A 13,764-nucleotide genomic window follows, 5' to 3' on the forward strand; every position below is an offset into this window, starting at 1 on the left:
AGAGCTCACTGTCGCCTCCCAGAGCTCAGCGACTGTAAGCGTCCGTTCGCGCGCTTACAGGCGAACCTGGGGGAAGTATTTGAGAAATACCGACGATTAGGAGGATTCAGTGTTTTAACTAATTTTTGTCCCGCCGCCCCTCCGGAGCCTCCGCGTACGTGTCGGAGTAAGTACAGAAGGACAGGCCAAGCACAGAATCCCAAAGGACAGTTGGATCCTAACGGTCGGGAAGGGAATGGGCGGGGGGGGGCGTTGGAGGGAAGAAAATGTTTAACTGCGCCATCCTGTACATATCTACTTAGAGTTAGTAAAGCTGCAGTCCTAACCCCACTTACCCACTGAATTCCATAGGACTTTCTTCTGAGTAGACATGGTTTAGACTACGCTGTTAGTCCCACTGAGTTCGTTGGAGCATACTCCAGGGGAGGGGGTATATGATTGCAGCCTTAGTGTCAGAGCTGTGACAAATTTTCACTGTTGGATGCTGCTATGGGACTGTGTATACCTTGTTGCTGGATTTCCTTCCAGCACCTTTTCTTTTTTTATTATTTGTGACTTATTAATTTATTGTTTTGCCTCTTTCTCTTAGTGTTGGCACTGGGACAAACTGAAGATCTTACTATGAAAAATAATTGATTAAAAATAGATTTTAGATTAGCACCCCATTAAAACATTTTCTTGACGTAACTGGTAAAAGGTCATTTTCACCATCCCATTCCATCTCCAAATCGAATGTAAAGCCCAATAAATGATTGGGATTTAAGAATGTTTAGGTCCACGTAGGTCCGCATAGCAAATCTAGAGTTCACTCACCATAAAAAGATAATTTCCATCAAATTGTAATAATTTTCTACTTTTATGGATGGATAATCATGTTGCACCTTATACAATGCATAAGTTATTTTCTCTTTTTGTGCTACCTGCTCTTTCCCTATTATTATTAATAAAAATAATAAAAATAAAAATAATAAAAAATGTACTACCCATCCACCCTTAACCAGTAGATCTCAGGGCTGGTTACAACAGTTTAGTCTCTTGTAGGGAGACTAATTTGCTTTGAAGCAAATGGTTTATTTTAAGCACCATACTTGTCAGGTCAGGAAACTCTCCTCTCTGAAGATCTGACCATGTCAACCCATGAGTAGGAAGGCTTAAGTCTTCTATAGATAGGGACTCCTGGAAGAACCTCCTGCTAACTGCCACAGGAGACCCTGAGATACCTCACCATGCTAGCTGCAGGATTCTGCATCCTCTGTGGCAGGAGTGGGGAACCTTTGGCCCTCCAGATGTAACTGAACTATGACACCCTTCAGCCCCAGCAAGCCTGGCCAATGTGAGTTGTCATTCAGCAAGGGGAGGGCCAAAGGTTCCCCACACCTGTTCTATGGCAAAACAGCATCAGAGTGCTGGGCTGGGAAGAGAGGGATCTTGCAAAGGGTACCTAGTCCTGACCCTGAAAAGAGACCTCTTCTTCCTCTTGCACACTGCCATTGGTAGCAGGGTCAGAGGTGATCAGGAACCAGGAAGGAATCCTAACAATGGTGACACCCAAGAGAAAGAAGAGGCACTTTTGCAACGTCAGAAAAAGATGCCTTTGGAAGGTATTGATTTGGTTGGGTGGGCCTGATTTGACCTGCAGTTTTGCCACACCTGCTCTGTACCTTGTCTCAGATGCTGAGCAGAAGAATCAGGGTCAGAGAACCAATATGAAAATCAAAAGGAGATTATTAGCCACCTAATTGAGCAGAATGTATTCATTTATTAAGATGTTTATATATTGCCCTTTGCCAAAAGGCCACTGGGCAGTTTATAACATAACACTGCAACAGTACAAGAATAATTATTTCAATGCATTTCATAATAAGCAGCCGTATCAAACAGTTTATAACATTCATTCCATCATAGTTCCTCTCATCCAAAAGCCTGCTAGAAGAGGTGTGTCTTTACTAGTTTGCTAAAAGAATACAGTGGTGCAGCTAGGCACACCTCAGTGAGGGAGAGCTTTCTATATATATGGAGCTGCCAACAAAAGGCCCACCAGCCCCAGTGCTACACAGTTCATCCTGCATGGGAACCACCAGTTAGCCTTCATCCACTGACCTCAGGCAGGTTGGTATGTGACCGGCATTCTTGTTTGTCTCCCAGTTTCTCACCCTGGGAGATTTGTCACTCCCCTGCCTCTCAATTGGGGTCCTTTCACCATCTGTCTGACATTGTCAGGGGACTACTTCACCCACGCCTAGTGGGGACCCAAACCATGGCAAATGGCCTTCAGGCCATGCTTGTGGGCTTCACATAAACAACTGGCTGGCCAGTGTTAGGTACAAGATGCTGGACTGGATTAACCTTTGGGCTGATAGGATTTTCTTGAAGACCATCCGGAAATTGAAACTACATGTGTTTGAAAATTGCACCTAGTGCAAAACGTGGCAGCCAGAGTGCTGTTGGGAACCGCAGGCTGAACATATACAGCTCCCTTTCTAAAACAGCAGCACTGGTTGACAGTTGTTTTCTGAGCCCAATTCAAAGTGTGTAAACTTATGTGTAAACCCTGAACATCCTGGGTCCCCAAAATCTAACAGAATGCCTTGTCACATACCAACCTGCCTGAGACTTCACAATATACTGCTGAAAACCTGCCTAAAACCACTTCAGTGTGCCTGTTCAGAGCTAGGTATGACATTACTTTCACATTGACAAAATTGCCACAATGCCTCCAGATAGAAGTTGTATATGTTTATGAGTACACAGAAGCACACATATACAATTTATCAAGCTGCCAGTCATAATGTACAGCAGGATCCCTGCTTATAACTTTCCTGCAAAATCTTGTTGGGTCTGGTACCATTCCACCTTTTGTGAAAAGTGTTTAGGAGCACCTAATCCTTTTTCTGTTTTTCAAAAATCTTTTATTTTCATTATCACATAAGTACAACAACAGCAATTAAGAAAAGAGATAAAAAAGCCCATGCAAAATAACAAAGGAAAACAAGCAGAGACAGGGAGCACCTAATTCTTAAAGTCATCGCAGCAGTCAAAAATCAGCCATAGCATCTCACCACCAGTCATTTAATGTGCTGAAATAAAGCACTTTCCGCAAAGAATCCATGCTTTAATATTGATTCGGTGTACTGGATCACACCACATTTAGTAAAGCAACTCAGAATTCCTGCCTTTTTAGCAGCCAAGATCTGCCAAAGTGTACACATAACCCTTCTATGTGGTGTCCATAGTATACTGCAAGAAATCCTCTCTTGAACTTGAATTTGTGTGTCTGAGATTGGACATAGTGCCAATTAATCCCATTTATGAAAACAACCCCAAACTTTTGGTATCAGTCATCCAAGTCACTCATCTAGCTAGCACTCATGATATTCAGCTGAAAATGTCTCCAGAAGTGATAGCCATACAAGTGTCTGTTTCAGGAAGGGCACTGTGCCAATCTCTTTATGTAAACTGCCTGGTACACCTAGTTCCCAGGCAGCCATGGTGATCCTAATGAAACACATAGAACATAACTGACAGAAGGCATAAAACCCTTCTGGACCCCTCCTACAAATGCCCATTCCAGAGAGGGCACTCCAGGCTTCTTTCCATTTGTAAAGGCAGTTCAGAATATCTTGTTCCTAGGCTATCTTTGAGTGGCCATTATTGGGAAAGGTCAGCTTTGACTTACATAACCATTCCATGCTTAATCTCACAAGAGAAAGAAAAAAAGCTCAAGCAATGTTCAGAAATATAACACTTTCCATTGGGATTGACTTTAGTTATCTAAAGTTTCCCCAGGAAATAGTTGATATGGCATGGGGGGGGGTATTCATGCTTATCTGCTTTGAGTTTTGTAGCACCACTTGCTCCACCATCTCCATAGTCACTCTGAGTGAGAATGATAACACCCAAGGCAAACTTAGGTGGTTTGCCTCCAGTCCAGACCATTTGCTTTTATGTATATACAGAAGGTATCAGCAACCTCCTCCGGGTGCCTACTCCAAGGGAAGCTCGGACGGTGGCAACAAGGGAGAGGGCCTTCTCAGTGGTGGCCTCCAAATTATGGAATGATCTCCCTGATGAGGTGTGCCTGGTGCCAACACTGTAATCTTTTCGGCGCCAGGTCAAGACTTTCCTCTTCTCCCAGGCATTTTAGCATGTGTTTTAAATTGTTTTTATATTGTTCTAAATTTTAAAATTGTTTTAAATTGTATATTTGTTTTAATGTTTTTTATTGCTGTAAACCGCCCAGAGAGCTTTGGCAATGGGGCGGTATACAAGTGCAATAAATAAATAAATAAACCAGCGAATAAATGCCACTGAGCTTTTCTCACTTTTTGAAATCTACTTGTTTGAGACCCACACACCCAAAGTTCCTCTAGTCCTTTCCTGAATTTAGTAAATATATAGCCCACCTTTTAGAAAGAACTCTCAAAAACATAAAATAATATAATTCAGACAGTCAAAATCAAGACAGTACCATTGAAAACTATTTGAAAATAGCAGGAGCTCAAATATTGAGCATGTAAAATCACTAAAAGACAGACCAGAAAGAAAAAATAAGGTTCACTTGAAGAAAACCAATGAGAAGACCATGCACGCCTTTAATGTAAAGGGATTCCACAATTGATGGGCCCTGCTGAGAAGGATGATGTCTTGTAATGTCTATTTTTCATATTTTAATATCTTGATGAATATAGTTTATATATGTTTTTATTTGCATCTGTCCTGAACATTTGGAATGGGTAGGCTTGAAATGTAAACAAATGTTGCATCCTTAGTAATGCTTGTATCATATTCTCTGTGTTCTCTAGCAATGGCAAATATGCTAACAGTGCAGTGATACACTGACAACTATTCCAGTGCACTGCCTTTGCATATTTACAGAGTAATCTTAGTGAAGGATGTGTATATGAAAGCTGACTCAGATCCACTATAGATGTAGGCTAGTCCAGCACAACTTGTAATCCATCAAGCTGTATAATATCTACCAGCCATGAAAGGTGGCTATTGCAGACTTAGTCTGGCAATGCAGACTTAGTAAAGCCTCTATTTTTGCTGCATGTCTGGAACTGCAAAAGTGTGGGAGTTGTCAAGAACTTTGAAGGCCACCACTAGTGGACTCTTTTTGCCTTGATGGGTCTACAGGCCCATTATAGGCATTTTACCAATGTTCCATGTATATAGAAAAATCAAAAACACTGTTCTTAGAAATGTCCTTATATCAGTGGAATTTTTAATAATGTAGGCATCATGCATGATGTACTGTCTGAACTCAGGAATCTGTCAAAACAATTGCAGAGGAAGGACGTTACATTGCCAGAAGCTGTCTCACTGTTGTCAAGGCAGGATCATATTTCTGCTTCCAAAGCAGATGGTCTCGGAGAAGAGGTCACTAAGATGGTTCTGCCAAGTAAAATGTGTGCTGTACACATGCTGAACTGAATTAACACAAAGCTGTTACAGTCAGTGCATTATTTGGGAGATTGGCAAAGTGTAACTAAATGTGAGTGATGTCACCAGAACTCCCCAAACTAAAATTCACTCTGAAAAATATTCTGAAATACAATAACTTGGCTTATGTATCACATACCAAAGTCCTTTCCTGCACTGTACAATAGAAGTTAATAGTACCATAGACTCCCTATGTCTGTAGCTATATCTTTTACAAATAGCAGCGTCTTATAGAGAATAGATACATTTTAATCATAATCCAAACAGTCTTCTGGATGCCTTCCTCTATTTTTTTAAACATTATTTCTTGAGTGGATGATGATATACCAAAATTCAGCCAAGCTAGATGATTAAATTTCCATACTTATATTTTGTCCACAAGTGTGGTGTAGTGGTTAAGATGCTGGACTACGACCTGGGAGACCAGGGTTTGAATCCCCACACAGCCATGAAACTCTGACCTTGGGCCAGTCACTGCCTCTCAGCCTCAGAGGGAGGCAATGGTAAACCCCTTCTGAATACCGCTTACCATGAAAACCCTATTCGTACGGTTCCCATAAGCCGGAATTTACTGGAAGGCAGTCTATTTCCATTTATGTTTTGTCTATCTAAAGTCCCACCTTAAAACAAAATTGAGATAAAAATCCTGATGTAAAATCCTGATAAAGAAATGTGATATATTCTTTATATAGTACCACTGAAGAAATGTTTATATATAATTCTTTCTTTTGTAAAACCTTTGTCAACCATGACAGTTTTGTTGATCTGTTGTTACTTTTGTACTTGACTTTCTTTAAATAAAAAATAATTTTAAAAATTGGAGAGGAGCAAATTTTGGACCAGTATTCTTCAATAAATTTGCACTGAATGTCATACTGTGAATTCTCAGTTACAGTAAATACAGTTAGATGTTCTAAAAACAGGTGGAATCTTCCAGATTTTGACAAAACTGTTACTGAATGCATCACATCATTCACCAAACTCTGCAACCATACTCTAAATACTCACCCCAAATAATTGTCACAGTGGTGTCAAACATAAGCTTTCTGGGAAGCTAAGCTCTGGAAAGGGCTCAGCTCAAGCCATGGTACTGCCACCAGTGCTATCTTTTGGGTTTTGATTCCTGATTGTGTGAGAAGAAGAGTTGCCCACATTCTTCCACTCACTTTATATTCAGAGAGATTAATTAGAAACCTAAAGAGGCCGATCAGCTTTTGAGGGCCCCTCCAGACATCATTTTATTAAGCATTCATCATGATTTGTGTTCATGAAGTTATGGGGGCAGTTATATGCAACTATGCTTTTAATATCATTTGTGCCTGCAAAACCTTTCGGCCATTCATTCTGCTTCTTTTCCAAAGGGTTCATGTCCTGTAGTTTCTTGCTAAACTTGTATAACCTTTCATGCCATGAATGTCGTGGGGGGGGGGTTGTCCTCCTTTTGTTGTAGTACAGTAGGGCCCCACTCATACAGCAGGTTACGTTCCGGACCCCCGCTGTAAAGCAAAAACCGCTGTAAAGTGGAACCCATTGACTAACATTGACCAAAATGGTGCCCGGCGGCAAAAAAACACCATAAAAGCGGAACAAGTGCTGTAAAAGCGGGGCCTTTCTGCAATTGACAACCGCTGCATTAGTGGAACACTAAAGCGAAGCGCTGTAAAGCGAGGCCCTACTGTATTAGTATTTTAATTTATATACCACTTATATGCCAAAATGGTTTCTAAGCAGTTTACAACTATAAAATCAATTATAAATACATACATAATTAAAAATACACAATAACAATTCAATCAGAACATTAAAACATCCTTAATTAAAATATACAATAGAACAAGCCAGTTTAAAAGCATGACAATTAAAAGTTTAAAAAAAAAAAAAACAGTTAAGAGTTCTCCTCCAGATACCAATAATGCATTAACACTGGGGAAGCATCGCAGAACAAATAAGAAAGGGGAATGATGTGTGGACAGTTCATTATAAATCCACCACTAATGCACTATTACTGCATCAATGACATATTGCAGAATACACACACATGCATACCAACAAAAAAAAAACTAGTCTGGTGGGCCCCCAAGGCTAAATGGAGTGGAGACACAGAAGTGCCCAGAAAAGAGTTCTTTAAAAGTAACATCATCATTGATGTTAAATTTGTATCCCACCCTTTGTCCCAGAAGAGCCCAAGGTGGCAAACAAAAACTTAAAGCACTCTAAAACATCTTAAAAACAAAACATCTTTTAAAACATATATCTTTAAAACATCTTTTTTTAAAAAACAGCTTTAAAAGCTGTTTCATCACAGACTGGGATAAGGTCTCTGCTTAAAAGTCTTGTTAAAAGAGAAAGATCTTCAGTGGGCACCAAAAAGATAATAGAGATGGTGCCTGTCTAATATTTAAGGGGAGGAAATTCCAAAGTGTCAGTGCTACAAGATGGCTGGAGAGGTTTGTCTGGTGCCTACCTTATTGTCCTTTCAGGACCAGGCAGACTTTATTTACCTGAGCTTCTTAGATGCAGTTTTAATCCTGCCCACACTTTTATGCTACTTTTATAATTGTGTGGCTTTTTAGATTATTTATTGTACTTACATTTTGATTGTTTTATTTTTGTAAACCGTCCTAAGGGAGGGCTGGATAGTGATCCATGGGAGAGAGGGAGGGGGAAGAATGGATGACCCATGGGGGGAGGCGGGAGGGGGAGTCCTGGTGACCCATGTGCAGGGAGGGAGATGGGAGCACTGGCAACCCATGGGGGTAAGTAGGTGGGAGCACTAGCAACCTCTGAAGGGAGGGGGGAGCACTAGTGCCCCATGTGTAGGGGAGGGAGGGAGAGCGCTGGTGATCCATGTGGGGGATGCACTGGCGACAGTAGGCGGGGTTGGTGAGCAAAGTAAGCAGGGGCAGAGCCCTTAGTCTATATCAGTCCTCATGGTGTCATGACATCACAGTGGAGGTGGGGTGAGCCAGTGACTATGCAGTGGCTGCAGCCTCAACAGGAGGCTGGGCAATAGGCTGGGCCTTGGAACAGGCTGGCAGGTTTGTCACCCATGAAGGGAGCAGGGAGAGCTTCGGAGGCCCGTAGGGGTGGAGGCCAGGCCTGGGCCTCAGAGGCAGCATCTGGGCTAGGCAGGAGGCTGGAGCACTGGTGGTGGTGGCGGTGGCAGCAGCATGGAGTCTGGATGGCAAATTTGGTGACTCGGGTAGGGGAAGGTTTGGTGACCTGCAGAGGTGGGCGGGGGAAGGTTTGGCTACCTGCAGAGGGGGTGGGGGGGATTGTTAGCAACCCACAAAGGGAGTGGGGGGAGGTTTGATGCCTGTGTGAGGTGGGGGGAGATTTGGCAAGCCATGGGGGTGGGGGAGGTTTGGTGACCTATGGGGGGGCAGGGGGCATAGGCAGCCCATGGGGGGAAGCTTCAGCGAGCTATGGGAGCAGGAAGAAGTTTGGTGGGTTTTGGGAGGGGCTTTGATGACGCATGGGGAGGAAGGGGGCATTGGTAACCTGGGTGAAGGGGGGCTTTGGCAGTGGCAGGCAGGGTTGGTGAGCAAAGCAAGCAGGGGTGGAGCCCCTGGTTATGCATACTTTTCTAAGTAACAATTTTGAGTCTTTGTATAGGGTTGCTTATATCATAACAAGAAGACTGCTCTTTTTATTTTTTTTAATCTCCTGCAAACTATAGAATTTAAATCTGCACTTACTCTTTCTAATTTAAAGGATGACATAGATTCTTCACACTTTTTTCTTTCCATCCCTCCCCCCCCCCCGCCTTAAAACAATTTTCTGGACAGGCCACTTATGATTATAGGAGTTGTTCGAAATGTTGCCCTAGGTCTTAATCCACATAGCGAAAATTGTGTGAGGAGTGAACTGCATACCAAGCATAGACTTTCACTGAAATGCTTTTAAAAGTACATTTCTAAAATATCCATGGCTAAAGAATTTATTGGCCTCACTGATTTGAAATACATTTTTTCACATTGGCCTTGATCCAGCTATAAAGTCAGTTATGACAAATGTTGCAATCCTACACACTTTTATTTGAGAGTAAACTCAATTGAATTCCATGAGACTTATAACCCCCTGATCATTGCTGCTAGAAGGGGAGAAGATGACTATTCATTAGCCTCTTGCTGCTTAACTAATTCCTGATCCACATGAGGATTTCTTTTATTCCATGGCTGCTAAGCTTACTCAGGAGTCTTTGGTAAGGTACCTTGTCAAAAGCTTTTTGAAAGTCTTAAGTATACTATGTCCACTTGATCACCTCTATAAACTTGCTGACATTCTCAAAAGAGTTCTAATAAGTTAGTGAGACAGGACTTTCCCTTGCAGAAGCCATGCTGGCTCTGCTTCAGCAAGGCTTGTTCTTATATGTGCTTGGTTAATTTATCTTTAAAAATATTTTAAAGGGTCTCAGTTTTCCTGGGACTGTAATTTCCGGGAGCCGCCCTGCATCCCTTTTTAAAGGTTGGTGTTATATTAGCCATTTTCTAATCCTCAGGTATAGAGGCAGATCTGAGAGACAAGTTACATATTTTTGTTAGAAGATCAGCAATTTTGCATTTTGCATCTACTTTCATACACCTGTAGTTTTTCAGGATATAAATGCAAATAAAATATGCTAACATACTGCTGATTCAAAAATAATTTCACATGCATTAGACATAATATTTATGCAGGAAAAATATGTACTACATAAACTGTAGTCTGCTATATTTTCTCATTTCCTGCAGTTAGGAACTATAAAGAGCACACATTTGTTTTTTAAAAGTACAATGGCACTAGGATAACCTATTTTAATAGTTTAATTCCTGCAAGACAGATGACATTTTAAAAGACAACTATTAGGGCTAGATTTGAAAAATGAGCTCCACAAAACTGGCCTGGCCTGCTCTCATGCCTTTCACAAAAACACATCTGCTGAAATAAGCAGGTGAGGCTTTTCACAGCAGGGAGATTGCTCAGTGAAAAATGGGCAACACTTTTTCTGAACATTAGTTCAATTTTCATAATACACAGATATCTCAAAGTAATCATTTGAAACCAATACTAAACTTATATGGAAAATACAGTAGTGAAGCTTTAAGATAGTTTGAGAAATGTTTGTTGGTATTTCAGTTGCAAGTATATTCAAATATAGAGTTCTGCACATTTTATTCCATAGCAAGTTTCCAACTGACTGAAGAGTGAATTCCATACATATTAAATTCATTACGTTTCCTTGCATGTGACCTTCTGTGTATGCTTTATCATTAAGTTTAATACCAAAACTTACAGTATTTGTTATTTGAAGTTAAAAGTCTAATCCTATGCATGTTTATTATTGATGTATCTTGTATCTGAACCTGTCTGTCTTCTTGAGTTTAAGGCTGTATAGCCATTACTGGTTGAAAACACAGCTAGGTTGTTCTTTTTTCAATTTGGATCAAAGCTGGTTTGGTAGAAAACACATCAAAATGCAGTATTTCATCAGAAACAGGATATATACAGAACAGATATGGATTGTGGCTAATGTGTGTACACCACTTCCCAAATCAGCAGCGGAAGCACAATTAAAGCACATCCAACACACATTTAAGCACATGGCTTCCCCCAAAGAATCCTGGGAACTGTGGTTCCCAGCACCCTTAACAAACTACAGTTCCCATGATTCTTTGGGGAATTAATGTGTTGGATGTGCTTTAAATATATGGTGTATACATGCTGGTCACTGACCATAACAATAAAGAATATATGGTGTATAGGGTGTTTAAATGTGTGTACACAGCCTAAGATGAAGTAAAACATTTATCTTGCTACCATCAGTGCGGTCCTAAAAAAGGATTAGACAAATTCATCGAGGAAAAGGCTATCAATGGTTACTAGCCATGATGGCTATGCTCTGACTCCATACACAGAGGCAGTATGCTTCCAAATACCAGTTACAGTAGGGCCCCGCTTATACGGCAGGTTTCGTTCCGGACCCCTGTCGTAAAGCCGAAATCGCCGTAAGGCAGAACCCCATTGAGTTTAATGGGGCGCTGTGATGCGTCCTTCCCTGGCTCTCCCTGTCAGGTTCCTACCTGCGCGTGGCTACTGCCTGTCACTAGGCACCACCAGGGACTCCACCAGTCCGGACCGCACTCTCTTATGGTTTACCTATCCGCTCTAGCACAGATCTCAACAGATCCCCCTGCTAGGCAACCACCAGTCACGTCCTAATACTAGTATTCCCAGAGACCCTGAATACTGGTATTGTTATTCTCTTCACCGCTGCCACCATTTGTTACAGTTCCCCTTCAGCCTTGGTCATTACCTTACCCTCCCTTCTGGTCTGTGAAACCCCAGCCAAGGATCAGGCCTTTGGTAAACCAAATTAAGTATTTATTAAAGATAACAAAGCTAACAAGATTAACAAGATTTCTTCTTAAGGCACATAAGCATATGGTTTTACTCAATACTAATCCGAACTCCACCTCCCTCCTTCTTCACGCTCTCCTGGCAAACAACTCTCTCAAACCCCACCAAGCAATCCACTCTTTCTCTTCTCCCCCCCAGATTCCACTCTCACTCTTCCTTTTATACATTCAGCCATTTTAAACACTCAGCCAATCATCTCGCATTCTACTGCCCATTCACACCCCCTCTTTCACTCCACTTACCATGTATCTTCTAAAACAACAACACTTACCATATATAATTAATATAGGAACATCACATTTCCCCCCCCTTAAACAACAGCAGAGTATTATTCCTGTTCCAGGATTTATACGTCGCATTAACAAATAAAAGTCTCTATGGGGAAAATGTCTTTCTTTGTTCCTCTGTCTGGTCACGTCACTGCAGTCCCAGCCACTTGCCTGGAAAGTCCATCGGCCAGTACATTGTCCTTGCCTTTGATGAACTGGAAGTCCACTTGATAGTCCTGTAGGGCCCAGGACCACCTCTGCAGCATAGTGTTATGGTTTTTCATAGTCTGCAACCATAACAAGGCCCGATGATCCGTACTCACTGTGAATCTTCGTCCCCACACGTATGGGCGCAACTTGTTCAGTCCCCACACGACCGCTAGGCACTCCTTCTGGACCGACGAATAGTTTTTCTCCCTCGGCGTCAGCTTGCGACTCAGGTACGCCACTGGATGTCTGGTGCCTTCTCTCTCCTGTAGCAAGACGACTCCCAGCGCCAGGTCCGACGCATCTGTAGCCACGATGAATGGTTTCTCATAGTCTGGTGCTATTAATATGGGTCCTTGGCACAAGGCTTGCTTCAGTAGATCAAAAGCCTTCTGACATTCATCCGTCCATACCACACGCTCAGAACACTTCTTCTTTGTTAATTCATGCAAGGGGGTTGCTATTTCCCCAAAATTTCTCACAAACTTCCTATAAAATCCAGCCACACCCAGAAATGCCCTTACTTGTTTTTTGGTTAAGGGGATCGGCCACACTTGTATTGCCTCCACCTTGCTCCATAAGGGGGTGATTTTCCCACTCCCCACCTTATGTCCTAAATAGATTACTTCCTTTAGTCCAAACTGGCATTTCTTAGCTTTTATTGTGAGGTTTGCTTTTCTTAAGGCCTCCAATACTGTTGTCAGGTGTTGGACATGCTCAGGCACCGACTTGCTAAAAATGGCCACGTCATCGATATAGGCCACTGCAAAATCTGACATGCCTCGCAACACAGTATTGATTAGCCTCTGAAATGAACTTGGTGAGTTCCTTAGTCCCATGGGTAAGGTCACAAACTCATATAACCCATCTGGTGTACTGAAGGCAGTTTTGGCTCTGGATTGCTCGTCTAGTTCCATTTGCCAAAATCCTTTACAGAGATCTAGTGTAGAGATAATGGTTGCTGCCCCCAATAACTCTAACATTGCGTCTACCCTAGGCATAGGATACGCATCTGGGACAGTAATTTTATTGATTAGCCGATAATCAATGCAAAACCTTGTCGTTCCATCTTTTTTCGGAACCAGGACAATACTTGAGGCCCAGGGACTGATGGATTCCCTGATCACTCCTAATTCCAGCATATCTTCCACCTCCTTTTTGATCTCATTCAAAACTTTCCCATTCACACGGTACGGAACAGATCTGATTGGGGCATGATCTCCAGTATCAATGGAATGTATAACTATACTGGTTCGGCCAGGTTTGTTGCTAAAGAGATTCCTATAGGTTTTCAAAATTCTCAGAATCTCTTCTTTTACTTCCTCCTTCACCTCCTCTGACCATTCCACTTGATCTACCCCTCCTTTGTCTTTGCTTTCCTGTACCAAATCTGGAAGTTCAGGCCCACTTCCCTCATGGAATAAGGTAACTTGCAACACCTTTGCAT

Source organism: Rhineura floridana, chromosome 2 (genome assembly GCF_030035675.1).
Source record: "Rhineura floridana isolate rRhiFlo1 chromosome 2, rRhiFlo1.hap2, whole genome shotgun sequence".
NCBI classification, from domain to species: domain Eukaryota; kingdom Metazoa; phylum Chordata; class Lepidosauria; order Squamata; family Rhineuridae; genus Rhineura; species Rhineura floridana.